Genomic DNA, 26,829 nt, shown 5'->3' with positions numbered 1-26,829 from the left:
AACTGTAATTTTGCAGTGGGAGGACTAGTGCCACATCATTGGTGTCAGTGGAAGGAGTAGTGCCCCATCACTGATGTCAGTGGGATGAATAGTGCCCCATCGTTGGTGTCAGTGGGAGGAATAGTGCCCCATCGTTGGTGTCAGTGGGGGGAATAGTGCCCCATCGTTGGTGTCAGTGGGGGGAATAGTGCCCCATCGTTGGTGTCAGTGGGGGGGATAGTGCCCCATCGTTGGTGTCAGTGGGGGGGATAGTGCCCCATCGTTGGTGTCAGTGGGGGGGATAGTGCCCCATCGTTGGTGTCAGTGGGGGGAATAGTGCCCCATCGTTGGTGTCATTGGGGGGAATAGTGCCCCATCGTTGGTGTCAGTGGGGGAAATAGTGCCCCATCGTTGGTGTCAGTGGGAGGAATAGAGCCCCAACATTGGTGTCAGTGGGGGGAATAGTGCCCCAACATTGGTGTCAGTGGGGGGAATAGTGCCCCATCATTGGTGTCAGTGGGGGAATAGTGCCCCATCATTGGTGTCAGTGGGGGAATAGTGCCCCATCATTGGTGTCAGTGGGGGGAATAGTGCCCCATCATTGGTGTCAGTGGGAGGAATAGTGCCCCATCATTGGTGTCAGTGGGAGGAATAGTGCCCCATCATTGGTGTCAGTGGGAGGAATAGTGCCCCATCATTGGTGTCAGTGGGAGGAATAGTGCCCCATCATTGGTGTCAGTGGGAGGAATAGTGCCCCATCATTGGTGTCAGTGGGAGGAATAGTGCCCCATCATTGGTGTCAGTGGGAGGAATAGTGCCCCATCATTGGTGTCAGTGGGAGGAATAGTGCCCCATCATTGGTGTCAGTGGGGGGAATAGTGCCCCATCATTGGTGTCAGTGGGGGGAATAGTGCCCCATCATTGGTGTCAGTGGGGGGAATAGTAGAAATTCTGAAGGACCCTCTGCACACTGGTATATACCCTTTCAAGCAAACTATGCGACAAATAGGGATATTTGGTTCACACATATTGCAATACATGTTTAAGCTGGCCAACTGCGTCAAAGTAATCCCTCTATGGCCAGTCCTACTCTGCCCTGCCTACGCAAGTGCTACTGTGGACACAATGCTAGCATAGGGGAAAAGACACAATGGGGAGAGCTACAAGGTTCAGGTCTGGCTACTGACCCAACAATACAACAAACAAGAGATCCCTGTGCTCAAATCCATACAGCTAGTGCCCCATCATTGGTGTCAGTGGGGGGAATAGTGCCCCATCATTGGTGTCAGTGGGGGGAATAGAGCCCCATCATTGGTGTCAGTGGGGGGAATAGTGCCCCATCATTGGTGTCAGTGGGGGGAATAGTGCCCCATCATTGGTGTCAGTGGGGGGAATAGAGCCCCATCATTGGTGTCAGTGGGGGGAATAGTGCCCCATCATTGGTGTCAGTGGGGGGAATAGTGCCCCATCATTGGTGTCAGTGGGGGGAATAGTGCCCCATCATTGGTGTCAGTGGGGGGAATAGTGCCCCATCATTGGTGTCAGTGGGGGGAATAGTGCCCCATCATTGGTGTCAGTGGGGGGAATAGTGCCCCATCATTGGTGTCAGTGGGAGGAATAGTGCCCCATCATTGGTGTCAGTGGGAGGAATAGTGCCCCATCATTGATGTCAGTGTGGTGGAGGGGGAAATAGTGCCCCATCTTTGGGGTCAGGGGGGGGAATAGTGCCCCATCGTTGGTGTCGGTGGGGGGAGGAATAGTGCCCCATTCTTGGTGTCAGTGGGGGGAGGAATAGTGCCCCATCGTTGGTGTCAGTGGGGGGGGAGGAATAGTGCCCCATCGTTGGTGTCAGTGGGGGGGAGGAATAGTGCCCCATCGTTGGTGTCAGTGGGGGGGAGGAATAGTGCCCCATCATTGGTGTCAGTGCGGGGGGGGGAGGAAATAGTGCCCCATCATTGGTGTCAGTGGGAGAAATAGTGCCCCATTGTTGGTATTAGTCACACAAATGATGGGGCACTATTCCTCCCACTGACACCAATGATACTTACCTTGCTGACCCCTGCTCCAGCCTGGGCTCGCTCTCTCACTTACCTGTCAGCTGTCTTCCTTCTCTGGCCGCTCTCCTCTTCACTTACTCCGGCAGTTCCCTCGATCTTCTTAGATCTACGCGCTCTGCCGCTCGGCTCCTCCTCTCCAAGCTCCACCTCCTCGCCGGTGATTGGCCGCCTGTGTGCCTGTCCTGAGGTACAGTTCCGGTGGCCAATCAGCAGCGAGGAGGCGGAGTTGTTGAGGGATCCCGGAGGTGTGGCCAGGTGACAGGGCAGCGTGTCATCCCGCCCACACATCGACTGAGTCAGAGGAGCGGTGTCTCGGTTCCTAAGACCATCGGAAATATGTGTTTTCCGATGGTCTTAGGCGACCCCTGGGAAATGGTCGTTCGACCCCCAAAGGGGTCGCGACCCCCAGGTTGAGAACCGCTGATTTAAAACCTTTGAGATTGACATCACCTGGTCTTCCCAGACAATGATTGAGAACAATCCATGACACTGGCAGGTCTCAGCTTTGCAAAGGGGGCAGTACAAGATATTAACTCTGCAGGGTGCCCAAACTTTTGCAGACGCCATTTTTTTGTTTTCTGTTATTTTGAAAGTGTAAATGATGGAAATAAAATCTAACTTTTGTTGACATATTATAAGAATGTCTAATCTGTAATTTGATGCCCTTTGGAGATTTGTCCATCTTTCCTTGGCTTCTTTATGCACATTAATACAACCTTTTAGCTGGGGTGCCCAAACTTTCGATCCCCACTGTATATATATATATACACACACACACACACACATATATATATACACACACACACACATATATATATATATATACACACACACACATATATATATATATATACACACACACACACATATATATATATATATATACACACACACACATATATATATATATATATACACACACACACATATAGATTTTCTCACTTCCCCCACTCACTCTTATAATAATAATTTATCGAACCTAATAAATCTTTTCTTCCCAGAGGGATCCTCCAATGTATACTGTATGTGATAAAGCTGCAAAGAATTAACAACATAAACATGCCTGTTATTTTAATCCTGACTTCGAGTTCTGAATTCAGTCACTGTTTTTCTCTGTAACATTTTCAATAAAAAAAAATTATGGAAATTAAATTTTAAAAAATGTATAATTTCCCTTTAAATCATTGGAAATGGAATTTGTACAAGTTTTAAAGGGCCATAGGCAAGGCACCAAACTAGAGTAGGTACAATGAATTCTGAGCTTGCTTTATTACTGTTTATCTGTCATAAGAGAACAGAAGGGCTGCCACTGCTAGCCCTCTTCTAAAAATAATAGCTGCCTGGCTATTTTCTTTTTCCTCTGGCCACACTTCTTTACCACTCCACAAATCTTGCTGTTACAATGCCTATTCGCTCCTTGACATTGCAGAATCCCTTGCATCCAGGTGAGCACAATATGCAAATCCCAGATTCAGGGCTCTGAGGCCTTAGCCCATCCAGCAAGCCACAATGCAACCTTCAGGAACCAACAGAGGTGTACATGCACTCCAACACAGGATGCCAGAGATCCGCCTTGCCAATATTTGCATAGGGTACTTATTGTTGGGCCACAAATGTAAAAAGAAATAGTGTTCACCTTATGCATTTTTTCCGAGATCTGGGACTTCACTCCATCCAGCATTACACAATGCAATGTGTAACCTTCAATAACCAACAGAGGTGTATATGAATTGCAACATAGGATGCCAGAGATCTGTCTTGCCAAAATTTGCATATGGCACTTGCTGTTTGGTTGCGAATGGAAAAAGACGTAGCATTTGCCATATGCAATTTTTGACTTGCAGCCATTTTAGATATCAAGGACTTCATCCCATTCAAAAAGCCACAATGTAATATGTATCCTTCAGCAACCAACAGAGGTGTACATGCATTGCAACATAGGATACCAGAGATCCACCTTGACAAAATTTACACAAATGTAAAAAGAAATAGTGTTCACCTTATGCATTTTTTCCAAGATCTGGGACTTCAGTCCATCCAGCATTACACAATGCAATGTGTAACCTTCAGTAACCAACAGAGGTGTATATGAATTTCAACATAGGATGTCAGAGATCTGTCTTGCCAAAATTTGCATATGGCACTCACTGGTTGCGAATGGAAAAAGAAGTAGTATTTGCCATATGCCATTTTTGACTTGCAGCCATTTTAGATATCAAGGACTTCATCCCATTCAAAAAGCCACAATGTAATATGTATCCTTCAGCAACCAACAGAGGTGTACATGCATTGCAAGATAGGGAGGCTTGGAATAAAAGAACAAAAAACATGAACGAAGCGCTGGCATGACAGGGGTTAAAGGGGTTGGGAGCTGAGAGTCCTATTAGTTTGTAGGAAAGCATGATGGGGGGTTCTAAGTGGTGTTTTAAGGTGGGAATGGGTAGAGCCACAGGGCGTGGTCAGACAGGGTGTGGCAGGGGGGTCTTCAGTCGGGAGCAAGATTAGCCAAGGAAAACTTCCCGCCCGCCCGTAGTTTACAGGCTTGTTATGGTTGTGGTTCTGATGGTTGGTGCCGACGGACAGCCAGCGGAGTGGAAAGTCCTTGTAGGTTACTGTGGGCACAAAAAAGGTATTTTGTAGGGACTCGTCTGAGGTACGGCTCCCAGTTGTTCTGATGGTGGTATCTGTGGTGGTGGTGGTATCTGTGGTGGTTGTCTCTGAGCCGGTGCTGTTTCTGCTGGAGGCCTATTTTAAGTAGGATGCAGGTAGTTTCTTTTCTTGATGCCTACTAGGACCTTAAAGCTCCAGTTATACAAACAGTTATTTTCAAATTTTATTTATTGATTGTTGTATTAAAAGGCTTTTTTGGCCATTAACTCCAACTTGCTGTCCGAGTAGTTACTTATTGGAAGAGGGGGGAGGTAATAATGGTCAGAGGGGCCAGGGGCAAGCCATCTTCAGTGCCCTAGTCAAGGATGCCAGAGATCTGCCTTTCCAAAATTTGCATATTGCACTCACTGTTTGGCTGCGAATGGAAAAAGAAGTAGCGTTTGCCATATGCAATGTTTGCCTTGCAACCAAGTCAGAGCTCCAGGACATCACCTCATCCAGCATGACACAATGCAATGTGGATCGTTCACCAACAACAGAGGTGTACATGCATTGCAACATAGGATGTTGGAGATCCACCTTTGAATGTAGTGCTCACTGTTGGGTAGCAAATGGAAAAAGAAGTAGTGTTTGCCATATGCAATGGTTGACTTGCAGCCAAGTCAGAGCTCCAGGACATCACCCCATCCAGCATGACACAATGAAATGTGGATCCTTCACCAACGACAGAGGTGTACATGCACTGCAACATAGGATGTTGGAGATCCACCTTTGCACGTAGTGCTCACTGTTGGGTAGCGAATGGAAAAAGAAGTAGCGTTTGCCATATGCAATGTTTGACTTGCAGCCAAGTCAGAGCTCCAGGACATCACCCTATCCAGCATGACACAATGCAATGTGGATCCTTCACCAACGACAGAGGTGTACATGCACTGCAACATAGGATGTTGGAGATCCACCTTTGCATGTAGTGCTCACTGTTGGGTAGCAAATGGAAAAAGAAGTAGTGTTTGCCATATGCAATGGTTGACTTGCAGCCAAGTCAGAGCTCCAGGACATCACCCCATCCAGCATGACACAATGAAATGTGGATCCTTCACCAACGACAGAGGTGTACATGCACTGCAACATAGGATGTTGGAGATCCACCTTTGCACGTAGTGCTCACTGTTGGGTAGCGAATGGAAAAAGAAGTAGCGTTTGCCATATGCAATGTTTGCCTTGCAACCAAGTCAGAGCTCCAGGACATCACCCCATCCAGCATGACACAATGCAATGTGGATCGTTCACCAACAACAGAGGTGTACATGCATTGCAACATAGGATGTTGGAGATCCACCTTTGAATGTAGTGCTCACTGTTGGGTAGCAAATGGAAAAAGAAGTAGTGTTTGCCATATGCAATGGTTGACTTGCAGCCAAGTCAGAGCTCCAGGACATCACCCTATCCAGCATGACACAATGCAATGTGGATCCTTCACCAACGACAGAGGTGTACATGCACTGCAACATAGGATGTTGGAGATCCACCTTTGCATGTAGTGCTCACTGTTGGGTAGCGAATGGAAAAAGAAGTAGCGTTTGCTATATGCAATGGTTGACTTGCAGCCAAGTCAGAGCTCCAGGACATCACCCCATCCAGCATGACACAATGCAATGTGGATCCTTCACCAATGACAGAGGTGTACATGCATTGCAACATAGGATGTTGGAGATCCACCTTTGCATGTAGTGCTCACTGTTGGGTAGCGAATGGAAAAAGAAGTAGTGTTTGTAGGTTCATTTGCATTTTTTTAAAATTAATATTATTATTAGCTATGTACTTTTCAATGGAAACTTGCTGCAGCGATACAAAAGCTTGCAGATCTGGGCAACAAGATAAACCGAATTTTCAAGGTTCTGCTGAAGAAATGTTTTTCTGAACAGAATCTATCGAATATCTCATTAAACAGGAACTTGACTTCTCCGTAAAAGCTAGAAACTTTCTTTGTACAGACAGAGGAAGTTTGTGGCCTGTTTTGCAACTGACGTTCTGCCTGAGTGTGTGACTTTCATAACAGTTGAACTGAAGGTGCCTTTCTGTTAGTCGACGAGCTGAAGACTGACAGATCAACATCGCGCTGAGCACCCCGGATTTGCTGCCATGGAGTCTTTAAAGGTCAGTCACATGCCATTAATCTCATTTAAACTGGGAGAAAAATGAAGGATGAAATTCATTACGCACTTTTTTTTTTAATTTCTGTTTTTTTATTTAATGTTTTGCTAAAAAAAAGTCCGAAAGTTGACCTGCAAAGTGCAGCAACCCAAAGCAACTAACGAGAATTACTTTCAGTTTACTGCAGTCGGATCTATCAGAGATCATTTCTGATTGGGTGTTATTGATTACCGCATTACTCTTCACCTTATTGCACTAGCCCATTTGTTAAGGGCCCATTCATCCTACAACACACAGAAAACGCATGTGCGCATGCTAAAGCGAATTGATTGCATTTTTTTTATCATGTTGCACTGCATTTTTTTGAGTTTTTTTTCTGCATAGGCCAGACTACAGGAACAAAATATGAACTATTTTTCCATTTTTTAAAAGCGCATTATACTGACGCATTTTGGTGCATTGCATGCATAAAATGCCAGCATTTTTCCTCAATGTACTAAAGTGGTGTGAACGGGGCCAACAGACAGCAATTGTTTCTCTGTTGAGTTTGTATCGATCGATGCAGCTCAACACACCAGTTATGAACAAGCCCTTACCCAAAAGACATATCAGTCATTTAAAGAGTAACTCTGCCTTTATACACCATTTTTAGGCTATGCCAGGGGAGTACTGACCGTTTGGAAACTCGGGCACTGCCCAAGGGCCCGGGGTCAGTAGGGGGCCCCTTAGGGGCGGACTGACAACTCATGGGGCCCCCAGGCAATAAGGGATCATAGGGCCCCCGTGTCCTCACCCACACCCAAAAGAGCCCATGAAAAAGCCAATGAAAGGTACCAGGGGCATCTCATGGGGCCCCTTACTGACCCTGGGCCCTCGGGCAGTGCCCGAGTGCTCGAATGGTCAGTCCACCCCTGGGGCCCCATGAGATGCCCCTGGTACCTTTTTCATAGGCTTTTTTGAGTTTGGGCAAGGACACAGGGGCCCCATGATCCCCTATTGCCCCGAGGGCCCCATGAGTTGTCAGTCCACCCCTGGGCTATGCTAATATTCTAAACCAGAGCAGAAAAATAATCAACTTTTTTACCAAAATTTGCTACCTAGAGGAGCCGGTAGGTTCATTAGCTCAACTGAGTGTGCCCAAGAGGGCTGCCTCACCTCCTAAGCACTTTGAGTCCCCAGAGGAAAAAATGTGCTCTAGAAATACAAATTAAAATTAAATTACATTTTGTTCCATTAGCCCGCGCACACTGGACTTTTTACAGCGGCTCTTTTTGGCTTTTGACATTTTTTTCTACAGTCAATAAACTCCTCAGCATGTTATCCTATGTGTCCGTGCACACACAGATTGTAATCAACGTTTTTTGGCTGGGACGTTTTTTGGCAGGAAAGAAAACCAAAACTAGGGAATTTCTGGAGGAGTTATGTAACTGTAAAAACGCTCTAACGCTGAAAAGCGCAGTAAAACACGGTAAAATGCAGAAAACCAGCATTTTTGGACTTTTTTTTACCAAAAAAATGTTTTTTTTCGTAAAAAAAACCCGCTAATAACCGCAAACATGGAAAAACCCTGCTAATCGTGGCAAATTGCCGCTAAGCGCTAATGCAAAAACACTAAAAAAAGCTGAAAAACTCAGGATTTTAGCATGACTTTACACATCTAGCGTTACCAGCATTATCAAAAACGCCCCGTGTGTATCAAGCAAAAATTTCCAAACTGAAAAAATTCAACTGGATAATAAGCCACATCTGTGGCTTTTTAAATTGCAATTAGTGTCTGTGTATAAATAGTCAGTGAGTTTGTTCGCTCTTATGTGGAAGCACTGACTAGGCTAGATACTGAGCCATGGGGATAAGAAAAGAACTGGCAAAATTCCTGCGTAACAAGGTAATGGAACTTTATAAAGATGGAAAAGGACATAAAAAGATGTCCAAAGCCCTGAATATGCAAAGCCCTGAATATGCAAAGTCCAAAGCCCTGACTTGCTATAGGAATGGAGACTTCAGTTCTTAGAGTAAATGCTCTGGGGCTTAGTAAGTAAGGTGTAGCTCTGTTCAGATTGAGGGCTCATTGACACTACAATGCATTTGCTTTAGGTCTCATGTACACTGCAGCTGCTAAAGTGACGCTCAGGAGCTATTGAGCGTTTTTTTCCAGCAGCCCCTGAACTCTCCCTAATGTTTTCCTATGTGTCCATGTACACATCGTCGTTTACAGGCAGTTGAGTTTACAGTCATTTTTTTTTTTGAACGCACCAAAATTGCATTCAGGAGTTGATTTTACTAGCGTTTCAAACACTTGTGAATGCATGTAAACGCGGTTGACCGCATTTACAAGCGTTTGCGTTTAGATGCGTTTTTTGACAGGTGCATATCCAGATGCTGTCCAGAGCCTTTTTTTCTTCATCAGAAATGCATGCAAAGCATTTTCCATGTATTCATATGGACCCGGTACACCAGCGCAGTCAGTTCCAGGAAAAAATGGTAGAGCGTGCCGCATTATGCTCATGATGGGATCCATAGTGAATACAACCAGAAAAGAAAAGCTCTCTCTGCTTCTGCTCTCTCTATTTCTGTCAAAATGTCTGAAATAGTTAGTTACAGTTGTGCTCAAAAGTTTGCATACCCTGGCAGAAATTGTATAATGTTGGCATTGATATTGAAAATATGACGATCCTGCCAAATAATGCTCTTTTATTGAAGAATGATGATCATATGAAGCCATTTGTTATAAAATAGTTGTTTGGCTCCTTTTTAAATCATAATAATAACAGAAATCACCCAAATGGCCCGGATCAAAAGTTTCCCTCCCCCTGGAATGTTCAGCCTTGGTACAGACACACAAGGTGACACACGGGTTAAAATGCCAATTAGAAGTTAATGTCCCACATCTGTGGCTTTTTAAATTGCAATTAGTGTCAGTGTATAAATAGTCAATGAGTTTCTTAGCTCTTATGTGGAAGCACTGACTGGGCTAGATATTGAGCCATGGGGATCAGAAAAGAACTGTCAAAAGTCCTGCGTAACAAGGTAATGGAACTTTATAAAGATGGAAAAGGACATAAAAAGATGTCCAAAGCCCTGAATATGCCAATCAGTACTGTAAATCACTTATTAAGAAGTGGAAAGTTCAGGGATCTCTTGATACCAAGCTAAGGTCTGGTAGACCAAGAAAGATTGCAGCCACAACTGCCAGAAGAATTGTTCGGGATACAAAGGGAAACCCATAGGTAACCACAAGAAAAATACAGGCTGCTCTGGAAAAAGACAGTGTGGTTGTTTTGAAGGAGCACAATGTGATGACACTTCAACAAAAATGAGCTGCATGGTCGAGGTGCCAGAAAGAAGCCTTTACTGCAATCTGTTGTTGCTGGGGGGGGGGGGGGGAGTTGTTGTTTCTGGCTGCAGGGGATCTATTTTACTGCTTTTCTTGTTATCCTTAACAAATTCCATACAACATGGTGCTCGGCTCTGCATTCTCTAAAGGGAGCAAACTGGGAGATGGGAAGGGGGTAGAACCAAGTGACGGTGGTTGGGTGCAAAAACAAGAGGTGACTCAGGAGAGGGGAGTTCCTGCACCTATTCTCTGAGAAAAAAAAAGCCCTGCTCACCCCTAAGAACTTTCAAAGTTAATCAGGTTGAAAAAAAGTCCAACTAGCTCGACCAATCGAAAAAAAAAAAATTGAAAAAAAAAAATTGAAAAATATAAAACCCACCTAATAAAAAAACAATACTATACCACAGCTGGGCCAGAGAAAGGCATACAAAATTGTTACAATAATGCTACAAGTGAGGCAGGATTTTGGGTGAGGTGTTGACAGTGTGTTGAATTAAACTTTTTTTGGTTTTCTGAGATAAAAGTCAATTTGGAATATTTTATATCAAGCATTCAAAGTTTTGGGGTGTCTATGCCACGAGGAATGATATTGCTTCTAGCCTTGAATTTCAGCATTAATAAATGCATTAAAAAAAACATTATCTATCTATCTATCTACAGGTGAAACTCAAAAAATTAGTATATCGCGAAAACGTTAATTTATTTCAGTGCAGCAACTTAAAAGGTGAAACTAATATATGAGATAGACTCATTACATGCAAAGCAAGATAGTTCAAGCCGTGATTTGTCATCATTGTGATGATTATGGCTTACAGCTCATGAAAACCCCAAATCCACAATCTCAGAAAATGAGAATATTGTGAAAAGGTGCAATATTCTCGGCTCAAAGTGTCCCACTCTAATCAGATAATTAAGCCATAACACCTGCAAAGAGTTCCTGAGCCTTTAAATGGTCTCTCAGTCTGGTTCAGTAGGAATCACAATCATGGGAAAGACTGCTGACCTGACAGTTGTGCAGAAAACCATCATTGACACCCTCCATAAGGAGGGAAAGCCTCAAAAGGTAATTGCAAAAGAAGTTGGATGTTCCCAAAGTGCTGTATCAAAGCACATTAATAGAACGTTATGTGGAAGGGAAAAGTGTGGAAGAAAAAGGTGCACAAGCAGCAGGGATGACCGCAGCCTGGAGAGGATTGTCAGGAAAAGGCCATTCAAAAGTGTTGGGGACTTTCACAAGGAGTGGACTGAGGCTGGAGTCAGTGCATCAAGAGCCACAACACACAGACGGATCCTGGACATGGGCTTCAAATGTCGTTTTCCTCTTCTCAAGCCGCTCCTGAACAACAAACAACGTCAGAAGCATCTTACCTGGGCTAAAGAAAAACAGACCTGGTCTGTTGCTCAGTGGTCCAAAGTCCTCTTTTCTGATGAGAGCAACTTTTACATCTCATTTGGAAACCAAGGACTCCGAGTATGGAGGAATAATGGAGAGACACACACTGCAAGATGCTTGAAGTCCAGTGTGAAGTTTCCACAGTCTGTGTCGATTTGGGGAGCCATGTCATCTGCTGGTGTTGGTCCACTGTGCTTCATTAAGTCCAGGGTCAACGCAGCCGTCTACCAGGAGATTTTGGAGCACTTCATGCTTCCTTCCGCAGACGAGCTTTATGGGGATGCTGACTTCATTTTCCAGCAGGACTTGGCACCTGCCCACACTGCCAAAAGCACCAAAACCTGGTTCAATGACCGTGGGATTACTGTGCTTGATTGGCCAGCAAACTCGCCTGACCTGAACCTCAGAGAATCTATGGGGCATTGCCAAGAGAAAGATGAGAGACATGAGACTGAACAATGCAGAAGAGCTGAAGGCCGCTATTGAAGCATCCTGGTCTTCCATAACACCTCAGCAGTGCCACAGGCTGATAGCTTCCATGCCTTGCCGCATTGAGGCAGTAATTGCTGCAAAAGGGGCCCAAACCAAGTACTGAGTACATATGCATGCTTATACTTTTCAGAGGTCCGATATTGTTCTATGTACAATCCTTGTTTTATTGATTGCATGTAATATTCTAATTTTCTGAGATTGTGGATTTGGGGTTTTCATGAGCTGTAAGCCATAATCATCACAATGATGACAAATCACGGCTTGAACTATCTTGCTTTGCATGTAATGAGTCTATCTCATATATTCGTTTCACCTTTTAAGTTGCTGCACTGAAATAAATGAACTTTTGCACCATATTCTAATTTTTCGAGTTTCACCTGTATCTATGTATCGATAATGGTGATTCTCCTATTGTGTGAAAATACTAGTTTACCAAGAAAGCACAGGTGCTGCTTATATATATATATATATATATATATTATTTTTTTTTTTTTGCATTCACTTATGTTCATGCATCTGCATTTTGTTTTGTATGGAAAGATACTTAAAAAAAAAGAATTTTTTTTTTTATTTCCCTCAATATACTTACCTAGGTGGATGAAGCATCGGTCCGATACTTCATCTGTCCCCCGGCGGCTCTAGGGATGAGAACCCAGGGATCACATGACCGCTGAGTTCTCCTCTCCAATCTGAGCAAAGAGTGGGACTGTCAGTCACCAATGGAGTGCTGGGCCGTGAAGGGGAAGGGAGCAGACGGCTCAGGCTCTCAGCACTTCGCTAGGTGCTGCTCCAGATTCTGGGTGGATCTCGATTGTGAAGTTGGCATCTTTCCCCAGTCTGGACCGGCTGAGTGATGGCCTGAGCCCGCTGTCAGCTCAAAACGAGTCACAGGAGTGCAGAACGAATTGCACTTCTGTGATCCACATGAGAAGTACAGACAAAGAAGCTTTGGCTGTACTTCTCCTTTAAGTTACTTTCAGAAAAGTCAGGTAATGGTTTGGTAAAGAGAGGTAAAACCAGATGGGAATTGTGGGTGGGCGAGTGATAAACCTTCAGTTCAAATGAGGATGTGTTAAATACTGCAAGCCAGCCACAAGGCCACATAAAAGGGAAAATCTAGATAATAGTCCCTTTCCTCCTACAGAAGGGGTTCTGATGCACTAAATGGGAAGTTAAGAGGTGGTTATTCCCTTAGTTGCTTTTTTTAAATGTAATAACAAGAAGTATCCTCTATATCAGGAGTCTCCAAACTTTCTAAAAAAAAGGGCCAGTTTACAGACTTTAGGGGGGACCCGGTCTGTGCCCAGTAGGAGTAAACAATGCTTGATCTTTGGTTTTAGGGGAAGATATGGTGGCACTGGGAGGAATAGTGCCCCATTGATGGTGTCAGTGGAAGGAATAGTATTCCCCTTGTTGGTGTCAGTGGCAGGAATTATGCCCCATCGTTGGTGACAGTGGGAGGAATAGTGTCCCCCTTGTTGGTGTCAGTGGGAGGAATTATGCCCCATCATTGGTGTCTGTGGAAGGAATAGTGCCCCCTTGTTGGTGTCAGTGGGAGGTATAGTGCCCCCTTGTTGGTGTCAGTGGGAGGAATAGTGCCCCATCATTGGTTTCTGTGGAAGGAATAGTGCCCCATTGTTGGTTTCAGTGGCAGGAATTATGCCCCATCATTGGTGTCTGTGGGAGGAATAGTGCCCCCTTGTTGGTGTCAGTGGAATGAATAGTATCCCCCTTGTTGGTGTCAGTGGCAGGAATTATGCCCCATTGTTGGTGTCAGCGGAAGTAATAGTGCCCCCTTGTTGGTGTCAGTTGCAGGAATTATGCCCCATCGTTGGTGTCAGTGGGAGGAATAATGCCCCATTGTTGGTGTCAGCGGAAGTAATAGTGCCTCCTTGTTGGTGTCAGTTGCAGGAATTATGCCCCATTGTTGGTGTCTGTGGGAGGAATAGTGCCCCCTTGTTGGTGTCTGTGGGAGGAATAGTGCCCCCTTGTTGGTGTCAGTGGAAGTAATAGTGCCCCCTTGTTGGTGTAAGTTGCAGGAATTATGCCCCATTGTTGGTGTCTGTGGGAGGAATAGTGCCCCCTTGTTGGTGTCAGTGGAATGAATAGTATCCCCCCTTGTTGGTGTCAGTGGCAGGAATTATGCCCCATCGTTGGTGTCAGTGGGAGGAATAGTGCCCCATTGTTGGTGTCAGCAGAAGTAATAGTGCCCCCTTGTTGGTGTCAGTGGCAGAAATTATGTCCCATCGTTGGTGTCAGTGGGAGGAATAGTGTCCCCCTTGTTGGTGTCAGTGGAAGGAATAGTGTCCCCCTTGTTGGTGTCAGTGGCAGGAATTATGCCCCATCGTTAGTATCAGTGGGAGGAATAATGCCTCAAGGGCCAGATACAGGCAAACAAAGGGCCACATCCAGCCCCAGGGCCGCAGTTTGGAGAGACCACTACTCTACATCATAAAATATTTTTTTCTCTGGGTGTGTGTGCTAATTACATGTGAGGGTATGCCAGGTTTTCTGGGTTTTGAATGGCAGATCTGTCATTTTTTTGGTGGTGCTACATCTTGTGCTTTGCAGTTTTGTAAATTGTTTTTAAATTTTAATTGATACTTTTTATATTTGTGTATTTTGTATTGCAATTTAAATGAATCTAATTGTTGTATTATAAAGAGTTTGCAAAGGGCTTCTATTCTCGCCTCTGAGATCGGATTAGATTTTGAAGTGCGCACCACACCTGTGTCTTTGGTGGAAACACAGGTGTAGAACAATGTACTGAAGGAAAGTCGGTGAGATGAGGTTGTGGTGTTTTATGTATCGATGGAAAACAGGTCAGCATTCTCTAAGTTCATGTTAGATATATTCTGACATTTACATGTCGACTGACATTTCCCAAGCCATTAACATTTTAACTGTTTAAACGATTCTGCATGTATTATCTTTGAAGCTTTGATTTTGGAGAATGGGGCTTTAGTTAAAGCATCTCCCACCCATCCCCACCCCCCCCAAAAAAAAAAAAAAGTGATATATTGCAGCTTACCAGTCTTTAGTTGCTATGGCTGCATTTGTTTTACATTTTAGCCTTTTTTCCCTTTTTGTTTTCACCTGGTGATCTGGCCAATAACACAGTTCCTGCCTTACCCCACGCCTAAGCGTTTTCCGCAGCGTTTTGCAGAAACGCACTGCAGTCCAATTAACATGATTTCCTATGGGACAGGTTCATATCTCTGTGTTTTCATCTGGTGCGTTTTTTGGAAAGGGTCAGGGACTTTTTTGAACGCAAGTTGTGTTTTGGGTTCTATAGACTTCAATGGAAATGCTGCCGAAAAGCATGCAGTGCGTTTTTGATGCATTTTGCGTTTGAAATCTGCCTAGCAACAAGAAAAAAAAATGCAAAACGCATCAAAAATGCAGCAAAAACATGTCAAAAACGAAGGGACAAAACGCAATGCAGAAACGGGGCAAACGCTAACTGCATAGGTGTCAAGTTAGCTTTAGGGTGGGTAGACTCTATGGAGGAATGGTGTACCCTCCTGTGGAGAGTGGCCCTGCTAACCTGTGGTGTGGGTAGTATTCAGGGGCGGACTGACCATTTAGGCACTGCCCGAGGGCCCGGGGTGAGTAGGGGCCCCATGAGATGCCCATGGTACCTTTCATAGGCTTTTTTGGGTGTGGTTTGAGTGTGGCGAGGACACAGGTGCCCCATGATCCTCTATTGCCTGGGGGCCCTATGAATTGTCAGTCCACCCCTGGTAGTATTAGACACAAGTGTACCATCCAAACGCACACGTTCCTGCATTAAAAATGGCTGTGTGTATAAGTAGGTGCTGCAGCGACAGTCAGCTGGAACCGAACAGAATCAGCAAGGGAGAATGTCACCAGCGCGCTGAGGATCCAGAAGTTTTAATGAACGATCACAGTTACAGCAAGGCAACAAAAATATATATTTAAAAATATATTTTTTTTCAAATACATTCTTCAGATTTTTTTTAACATATAAAAAATTCATTTTAACATATATTTGTAAATGCATTCCAAAAATGTAGATTTGTATTTTTAAAGACATACAGTATATTTGAAATGTATTTTTCATATATTTTGTAATAAAAACACATTTCAACATGCAGTGTGTGTGTGTATATATATGCTACAATTTTGGCCATATTCAATATATTTCAAAATACATTTCAATAAAAAAAATATATATATATATATTTATATATATATATATATATATATATATATATACACATATATATATACATACACAGTGTATATATGTGTGTATATAAATATATACCGTATTTTTCGCTCCATAAGACGCACCTGACCATAAGACGCACCTAGGTTTTAGAGGGGAAAAACAAGAAAAAAAAATATTCTGAACCAATGGACTGCAGACACAGTACAGGGGATGACCAGAGACTGCGGACACAGTACAGGAGATGACCAGAGACTGCGGACACAGTACAGGAGATGACCAGAGACTGCGGACACAGTACAGGAGATGACCAGAGACTGCGGACACAGTACAGGGGATGACCAGAGACTGCGGACACAGTGCAGGGGATGACCAGAGACTGCGGACACAGTGCAGGGGATGACCAGAGACTGCGGACACAGTGCAGGGGATGACCAGAGACTGCGGACACAGTGCAGGGGATGACCAGAGACTGCGGACACAGTGCAGGGGATGACCAGAGACTGCGGACACAGTGCAGGGGATGACCAGAGACTGCGGACACAGTGCAGGGGATGACCAGAGACTGTGGACACAGTGCAGGGGATGACCAGAGACTGCAGACAGTACAGGGGATGACCAGAGACTGCAGACAGTGCAGGGAATGACCAGAGACTGCAGACAGTGCAGGGAATGACCAGAGACTGCAGACAGTGCAGGGGATGACCAGAGACTGCAGACAGTGCAGGGGATGACCAGAGACTGCGGACAGTGCAGGGAATGACCAGAGACTGCAGACAGTGCAGGGAATGACCAGAGACTGCAGACAGTGCAGGGGATGACCAGAGACTGCAGACAGTGCAGGGGATGACCAGAGACTGCAGACAGTGCAGGGGATGACCAGAGACTGCAGACAGTGCAGGGGATGACCAGAGACTGCTGACCTTTGGGGAGGGAGGGGGAGCGGGTACCTGAATTTGACAGGTACCTGCTCTCACTTCCGCGGAGTTGTCCTTTCTTCCTGGGCCGGCTTCTGTGACAGCCGGGTGCCCACTGCGCATGCGCGAGAAGCGCTGCGCTTTGTGAATGGCCCGGCACCTTCTGGGACCTGTCATGTGTCCCAGAAGACACCGGATCATTCACAAAGCGCAGCACATGCGCAGTGGGCACCCGGCTGTCACAGAAGCAGCCACGGGAAGACTGTGCAGCGCTGGAGCGAGGAACAGGTAAGGCCCTGCAGGGGAGAACAGCTGAGCGGCCGGCCCGGTATTCTGACATGGTGGCGGCAGAAATATCGGACCGGCCGCTTTATATTCGCTCCATAAGACGCACTGACATTTTCCCCCCTTTTTTTGGGGGAAAAAAAGTGCGTCTTATGGAGCGAAAAATACGGTATATATATATATATATATATATATATATACATACACATACACACATATATACACTGTATATATGTATGTGTATATATATATATTTTTTTTTATATATATATATATATATATAAAATTTTATTGAAATGTATTTTGAAATATATTGAATATGGCCAAGATTGTAGCATTTCAAATATATGGCAATATATTTGGGAAGAATATTTTGAAAATATTTCAAATATATTTTTCCTCCATATGGGGAGGGTAGAAGGGCATGGGATAAACTGGAGCTTCAGTTTGCGTATTATAGCTTCCTGCTATTTAGGGCTCCCAAGGAGCTCCAAGGGGTATGTGACAACATGCTTGTTGGGAATGCAACAGCATGTACTATATACAGTATTGTGTGTTAATATCACTTGACCAGTAGATGGCACTGTACACTAAGGTTACCAGTTGTGCATATCTGTAAACTTGTTGGTTTTCTCTCTTCTCTCTCTCTTCAAAAACCAAGATGTCTGCTGTTACAGTCTGCTGAAATGTTTTGTATGTTTGCAACTTAAGCCACACAAGTAAACCAAGTTCTGCCTCATCACAAGCTACTAGTGTCTTCTCTAACACATAACCAACAATGCTTGCCCTTGGTTTGAGAGATTTAAAACCCACATAAAGCACTTTAACAGAGAACCCGGCTCTTCAGATTGCCCTGCTTCTCTATTGAGGCAGTTGTAAACTGCATTTGTAAACCCCCCACCACCACCACCACCTCTGCTGCCAAGGAGAAGGAAATAATATACAACATTACTTCATATCCAAGATGGTGGCATCCAGTAGCAGTCTCAGGGCTTTTTGGATGTCTACCCAAAAGAAGCATCTACATGTAAATAATATGCATAAGATATAATAAATGGACATATAATCCTATGAGAAGATCATATTTGAAATAGACCAAATGCAAATCTGTCCCTTTTCCCAATGTACTAAAACTGATATATGCTTTAAATGCTACTAAGCAACCCATGAGTCCTTGAGATTGGGACATTCAGTTTGCAAATAGAGTCTTCTAGTTCTGGAGGTCTAGCACACTCGCACCCTCTTTGCAGTGCACACCTTCCTTGACTTCTAAACTTGAAGTTGCCATTTCCATACTTACTTCCATGGTTCCCAAGCCTTTAATAACCACTTCCAGTCCGGACACTTTTACACCCTTCCTGTCCAGGCCAATTCTCAGCTTTCAGCGCTATCACACTTTGAATGACAATTGCACGGTCATGCAACACTGTACCCATATGAATTTTTTAGCATTTTTTTGAGACAGATAAAACTTTATTTTGGTGGTATTTATTCACCACTGGCCTTTTTTATTTTTTTGCTATTTAAATGAAAACTCCAAAAATTTGGCAAAAAAAGTGTTTTTCTTATAAAATTTTGCAAATAAATAATCTTTCTTCATAAATCTTGGCCAAAATGTATTCCGTTATCTTTTTAGTAAAAACAAAATAACCCAAATTAGTTTATAACCAAAAATTATAATTTTTCTAAATTTTTTTTTTACATTTTTATTTTTTTTATATTATTATTATTATTTTTTTACATACTGTCACCCTAGCAGTACAGTGTCACCACAGTGACATTATACTACTTGTGGGGGGTGATGAAGATTTTTTTCTTTACACTGATTGCTTTTACACCCATAAAGGCTGTAAAAGCAATCATTTCTCCTTCTCTCTGGCTGCATTCTTGCAGCCATTGAGTAATACTGTGTGAGCTGTGATTGGCCACAGCTTGTCACATGGTACAAGGCTGTTGTGAATAGCCCTGTACCATGTGATATCTGTGATCATTCACAGATTTCACACATAGTAAGCAATGATGTCAGAAGTGACATCTTGCTCACCACTCTTCATGTGATCACGGATTGGCCAATCAGTGATCACATGATCGGGACCTCACACAGAGGTCCTGTACAACGATCGGTGTTCCACAGCGGGCACCGTATCGCAGTGCTGCGTGCTCCCAGGGAGAGCACACAAGCAGGGAGCGGGGAGGCAGTTTATAAACGGCCACCCTCCCCTGCACTGCTCCCGTCTGGCCGTTTATATACATGGGCCGGACGGGAAGTGGTTAAAGGTGTAGGTAAGCAATAGTATGGCAGGGAAGTTACAGTAAGATGCGGGTACAGTATTGCTACAAGTTAACTGGAATTATTGGTGACATATCCAGCGTCAAATAAAACACATTTTTTACATATTTTGAGAGAAGGGTCAATCCGGAACATTGCTAAACCAAGAGCAACCGGGAAAATGGAACTATTCTTAGTTAATGCACACTAATGTACAAATAGTAGCCTCATATCTAGGGCTGAACATATCTACGCTTTTTGGCTCGTTTTTTAACCACAGTCATTATTTTTATCACCCAAAACACTAAAACTGCAACACTGAGTGTCTTAAAATAGCACCCAGAGGTTTTGTGTGTAGACATAAGATTTTCAGTTGTCATCAGTTTCCCAGAACCATTATCAATTGTTCTTAAGTTTTGTTGACTAATTTCTCTTAATTGTAATTGGTTTATTCGTAATAACTGCTGAGTAAGCGGTTTCGTAAGAACAAAGGCTGGTATAAAAAAAAATATGAATAATTACATAGTTAGTCTGGCTGAAAAAAGACAAAAGTCCATCCAGTTCAACCATAGAAAAAAAAAAGTTATAATCCTACACCCACAGTTGATCCAGAGGAAGGCAAAAAAAAACCCAGCAAAGCATGATCCAATTTGCACCTGCTGGGAAAAAAATTATTTCCTGATCCCCCGAGAGGCAATCAGAGATTCCCTGGATCAACTTTACCTATAAATGTCATATCCAGTTATATTCTGTGTATCTAAGAAACAATCCAGGCCTTTTCTGACGCAATCCACTGCGCTGGCCAGAATTAACTCTTGAGGGAGTCTATTCCACATTTTCACAGCTCTCACTGTGAAGAAACCTTTCCATGTTTGGAGACTACATTTCTTTTCCTCCAGACGTAAAAAGTTCCACCTTACATATAGATAGAATGGATAGATGTAAAATTTAATATGAGCATAACTGCAGTCAATGGGGATGTTTTAGTCCAAAGATGGAATTGTTAGGCAAACTCTTAGATTGTTGTCAAACACTGGGATCCAAAAATCACCTAAAAAATGCTATTATATCCAAAATAAGCTAAGAAACCAAGTACACGGCTTTTGTTTGCTTCAGAACTGCGTTTCTAACCTTACAAGTCAATGGGAATGACTTGATGCAGCTCAGAAGGAGGTCAAATGTAGCTTTGAAGGAAAACAACTTCAGGTCAAATGCACCAATTAGGAAAGTCAAGTGAAACTCAAAAGTAGTTGTGAGTAGACCAAACCTCCAAAATTCTAACTTTCCTGGAAGTTGCAGTAAAATTAATGGAAATTCAAACTATGCGCCAAAAAAGTGTGTGTTACAGTGCAGTAAATCATGAAAAATTGTGCGGAATGATTTGGGAAGCTCCAGGTAGCTCTGTATGATGAGATGATTGGGCCAGAAACACCTGCCTGAGTCACTTCCTATATAAACTATTCCAGGAATACTAAGAAGGAAGGTGGCACTGGCAGTCAACCCACATGAAGGAAAAATATATTTTAAATATATCTTAAAAATATTCTTCCCAAATATATTGACAAAGATTTGAAATACTACAATTTTGGCCATATTCAATATATATATATATACTGTATATTGAAATGCATTTTTTATATATTACAAAATACTATATGAAAAATATTTTTAAAAATACATTTTCAAATATACTGTACATCTTTGAAAATACATTTAATCTACATTTTTGGAACGCATTTAAAAATATATGTAAAATATATGCTAAAATTACTTTTTTAATATGTTAAAAAAATCTGAAGGATATATTTAAAAATATATATTTTTAAAAATATTTTTCATATATTTTAATATATAAGAAAACGCATTTTAACATACAGAGTGTGTATATTTTATATATATATATATATATATATATATATATATATATACTGTATGTTAAAATGCATTTTTATATATTACAAAATATATGAAAATTTTAAAAAATGTATATTTTTAAATATATATAGTTTAGGTAAATTTCCGCTTTAATTTTCACCTCCTGAAACACACTTCCTCTCCTACGGTGGATATCTATATATAGATAGATAGATAGATAGATAGATAGATAGATAGATAGATAGAGATATATATATAATTTTTTTTTTTTATATGTATATATATTGAATACGGCCAAAATTGTAGTATTTCAAATATATGTCAATATATTTGGTAACAATATTTTTAAAATATATTTTTCTTCCATGTGGGAAGTAAAGGGTACTCACCCAACAACAGAAGCAGATATAAGGCAGAAACAGCCTTTGAACCTTCTGGAAATCTAAACTACCAAACACAACACTGAAGCTTGGACTCAAGTTTGGCCTTATGAATCCAAATTCATCTCAAATTCAGTCAACTCTAGAACTAGGAGGTCAGTTGTACATCAGGAAAAGAAGTCCAAAAACAGAATCACCCTCTTCCCTTTGGTCTGGAGTCCCTGGTAAAAAAAAATCAGCAATACATCTTATCAAAATATTCTTATCCTATGGACTTCTATGGATCGAATTTGGTCCATAGAAGTCTATAACAGGGGATTTTGGTAAGGTGTATTACATCAGGAAACTATCCAACCAGCAAAGGTTCTTTCTTGCCTCCATCAGGCATATCGTTGTGCAAATGCATCCTACAAAACAAGTTGTATTTACCATAGTGGCTCTTGTAGTCTAGAGCCTAAGTTATTAGGGTTAGAGGGGGCAGCAAAAAAACCCAAAAGTTTACATAGTGTGATAACTTTTATGCTGTTTTTTTGTCCCTTCACCTCTGAAGATTTGCGAATTAATTCAGCAAAAGAACTGTAAGAAGAAGGGGAAAAAGTGGTAGGTAAAGTAGTGTCCCTTTCCGTTGTCTTAATTGGTGGTCTGCACAGTTGCTAGCAATGCTCATAAAGAAGGCTTCATGTTGCCTTCAAAAGCACATTTCAGCAGTAATTTTTATAAAAACAATCATTTTACAAAGAAGCAAAGCTTGCACAGAAAAGGTCAGTAATAAGTCAGGCATTCTCGAAACAGCATGATGTGTACATACAGCCCTGTTGTGTCTATGTGCACCACAATACCAGGAGGACACAAATGTCTTGGATCAGGGGTGTCAAACTGGCGGCTCTCCAGCTGTTGCGAAACTATAAGCCCCATCATGCCTCTGCCTTTGGGAGTCATGCTTGTAACTGTCAATCTTGCAATGCCTCATGGGACTTGTAGTTTGGCAACAGCCGTGTCTTGGAGGAACAGTAATTTATTGGATTCAAATTCATACCTCTGATCCTCTGTGAGGGAAATGCCTTCTGGACTACTCTAGATTTTAGGTGACGCCATAAAAATGGTACAAACTACAAAGTGCATGCACAAGTCATGCTGCACTTTTTGAGTGGACCCATAGCCTCCTGGGACCTGTGACTTGTCCCAGGAGGCCGTGAACAAGGGGGGAGAGAACTTTCGGTGGAACCGTCTAGGTTCCAGCGGAAGTGGGAGCGGGTACCTGACAAAACTAGGTACCTATTCAGTCCCTCCTAAATGCTCCAAAAGTCGAAGGGGGGAGGATATAAAACAGAACTTCCCTGTTTAGGTGAATTTCTGCTTTAATTTTCACCTCCTGAAACACACTTCCTCTCCTTGGGTGGCAACAATCACTGACCAGGGGCGGACTGACAACTCATGGGGCCCTCGGGCAATAGGGGATCATGGGGCCCCTGTGTCCTTGCCCAAACTCAAAAAAGCCTATGAAAAAGGTACCAGGGGCATCTCATGGGGCCCCCTACTGATCCTGGGCCCTCGGGCAGTGCCCGAGTTTCCAAATAGTCAGTCCGCCCCTGTCACTGACTGTATTATATCTATAGAGGAGCAGTACTGTCAGCATATGACGGGAAGTGTGTTAGGACAACAGAACCTCTCCCCTTCTCCTCAAGTCCATAACATAAAGGTCACAAAATTAACTTGTACAGGGCTGAGTGTAAATGGCTGTGTATGCAAACATATATTGTGAACTAAAGTCCTCATTTGTAGGGCAAAGCAGCAATGAGCACTGGACCTTTCTCCAGCTGATCATGATTGGTGCCAGCAACTGTTGATGAATAGGAAATCCACATATTAGAATAGTAATTAATGCGATGTGACCAGATGAAGGTACAAACAAATAACAACAGTGTTCATGGCTAAAATAAACTGTAGCCCATCATTCACTACTTTGTAAAGAGTCCTTTAGGTTCTTCAGGTTTGGTTCTTCCTGTCCCTGACTATAAAGATACAAAAAATATACTTAGGCTGGCCATACATTATACAATTTTCTTAAGAATTTTGGTTTAGATTTACCAAAAACCATGTAATATGAGGTCAAACCTAAACAACACTTTCAATTGTATCCAATTAGGCAGGCCCTTGCACTACATAGTTGAAGGTAAATCTAAAGGAAATTGGGCAGAAAATTTTATAATATATGACCAGCCTTAGACCGTGAGAACCTATGTTGGTGACAGGTTTTCTTTAAAAAAAAACTTAAACAGCAAAAAAAATTATTTTCTATTCTTAAAAAGCTTTTTAGGTGTCTGGTCTCTTGAGATTCAATATTCCAGCATGAACGAATTATTTGACCTCCACCCTCATTTTGTGAAGAATGTTATTGTTTTTACTAAAATGATACTGAGAATGGAAGGTTTTGTTCTTTCTTTAGCTCTTGATTCTATTTTTAGATCGTAAGCTCCAGTGAGCAGGATCCTCTCACTTTCCGTCATCATCCCTTGATAGAAAGATGATAAAATACAGAAGATAAGAATGTCAGATGGAACAGTGTATGTCACCTCTGGGAAGACCAAGTCACTGCACACTCAGCTAGTCATTGGCCAACAAAACATGTTGGAACTTGTCTCTCTTTCTCTCTGTCTATAACAGACTTCCTCAACTTGTTTATCCTGGAGGAACCCTTGAAATAATTTTGAGGCTTAAAGGATTCCTAAACACTTTAAGCCTCCAAGACCCTGCATTCACTATATCTGGTCTCCCTAGACCCTACATTCACTATATCTGGTCTCCCCGGACCCTGCAGTTACTATATCCGGTCTCCCCAGACCCTGCATTCACTATATCTGGTCTCCCCGGACCCTGCATTCACTATATCCGGTCTCCCAGGACCCTGCATTCAATATATCTGGTCTCCCTAGACCCTACATTCACTATATCTGGTCTCCCCGGACCCTGCATTCACTATATCCGGTCTCCCCGGACCCTGCAGTTACTATATCCGGTCTCCCCAGACCCTGCATTCACTATATCTGGTCTCCCCGGACCCTGCATTCACTATATCTGGTCTCCCCAGACCCTGCATTCACTATATCTGGTCTCCCCAGACCCTGCCTTCACTATATCCGGTCTCCCCGGACCCTGCATTCTCTATATCCGGTCTCCCCAGACTCTGCATTCATTATATCTGGTCTCCCCGGACCCTGCATTCACTATATCCGGTCTCCCCAGACTCTGCATTCATTATATCTGGTCTCCCCGGACCCTGAATTCACTATATCTGGTCTCCTCGGACCCTGCATTCACTATATCTGGTCTCCCCGGATCCTGCATTCTCTATATATGGTCTCCCCGGACCCTGCATTCACTATATCTGGTCTCCTACAGTACACAGAACATGGAAATGCAATTATTTTAGTAAATATATATTTAATACCTTTTCTCATCAGCAGTTACAGCAGTCTTGTGACTTCTATCAGTGTTTAGCAGAGCACTGGTTCAAGCTTGTAAGATGAGTTTTATGTCTGCTCTAGGAGGATGCAGAACCCCTGACCTCTGTCTGGACAGTACTGATTGGCCCTGTGCTGATCACATGCACTCTCCCAAAAAGAAAAAAAAATATCCTTAGCAATACACACCAAACTGAGCATGTGCAGAGTGTCTTTACACAATATGTCTTATCAGGTGATAAGCGTGGGATACTGGAAGAAGGGGAGGAACAGCCTTTTTTACACAATGCAGAGGATTAACCTCTTAGGCTCCACAGTGAGTATATCAAGCATGCTCTACTGCATATACAGACTGATTTTACTGTTGTGTGCTTAGTAACACTTTAAGGAAACCCCTGCTGAGAAATAATGAAAGTATGTTTGGTAGATAGTAAAATGACCATTAAGCTGTTGAAAATAGGAAAAAAATTAATATGGCTTATCTAGAATATCCATCACCCAGAGACAATTATATTACAGCTCTGCCCTATCAATGGGAATCATCGAAATTATTGAACGATAATAGCCAGAAAATAAACGCAGACTGTGAAAACTGCATTGTCCCCTTACAGTTACATTTTCCCCAGCATAAAAGTGTCCCCTTACATTGGTGGTCAGTGGAGAAATGCCCCCTTACATTGGTGGTCAGTGGAGAAATGCCCCCTTACGTTGGTGGTCAGTGGAGAAATGCCCCCTTACATTGGTGGTCAGTGGAGAAATGCCCCCTTGCATTGGTGGTCATGGTAGGTGGGGGACCAATCTGACATTGCTAACTTCTCAAGGAAGCCCTAGCAACCTCAGGAGGAACCCTAAGTTTCCACAGATCCCTGGTTGAGAAACCCTGCTCTCTCTCTGTCTCTGCTGACACAGTGGGGGGTATTTACTAAAAACCGGAGAGTGAGAAATCTGCTGCAACTCTGCATTGTAAACAATCAGCTCCAGGTTTTATTGTCAAAGCTTAATTGGACAAGCTGAAGTTCGAAGCTGATTTGCTATCATGCACGACTGCACCAGATTCTGAGTGCACCGGTTTTAGTAAATCTGACCCACAGTGTCTCTTTGCAGAGCAGTACGATGCTTCCCCATGGACTTTAAGTGACACTTGTGAAGAAAGCTGCTCCCTGTATGAAGAAAGGACATAGCAGTGGCCTAATTGCCCTTGTTTACTCTAGTTTCTCATAAACACACAACTTATTCCCTTACACTTTGTAACATTTAAATATATTTTGTGTTAAGGAGACATGGTTGTGCTTTACAGTGCACAATTATTGTGACTCCTTTAAGCCTAGCTCATGTAGCACCCTCCTTGTTAGGGTGCTAGTGGAATTAGGTCAATTTCATTTTTGGGGGGTTTTTTTGGGCTCCTCTGTAGCCAGTGGCGCAGGATTTTAT

General features: G+C 42.9%; 2 protein-coding genes across 2 annotated transcripts in view; one reads left to right on the top strand and one right to left on the bottom strand.

Moving 5' to 3' along the window:
- Positions 1-26,829, bottom strand: part of TG (thyroglobulin) — a 439,344-nt gene that overhangs the window by 99,392 nt on the left and 313,123 nt on the right. The window lies entirely within an intron of this gene.
- SLA (Src like adaptor) overlaps positions 6,689-26,829 on the top strand; it is a 76,876-nt gene continuing 56,735 nt past the window's right edge. The window contains exon 1 of the mRNA XM_089685946.1: positions 6,689-6,803. The gene's annotated coding sequence lies outside the window, so the exon portion shown is untranslated. The remainder of the gene's footprint in view (positions 6,804-26,829) is intronic.

Source organism: Staurois parvus, unplaced genomic scaffold, assembly GCF_062004578.1.
Source record: "Staurois parvus isolate SC_StPar_1 unplaced genomic scaffold, SC_StPar_1.0 ptg000389l, whole genome shotgun sequence".
NCBI classification, from domain to species: domain Eukaryota; kingdom Metazoa; phylum Chordata; class Amphibia; order Anura; family Ranidae; genus Staurois; species Staurois parvus.
The sequence above is the reverse complement of the archived record's forward strand: the minus strand, read 5'-3'. Positions and strand labels throughout refer to the sequence as shown.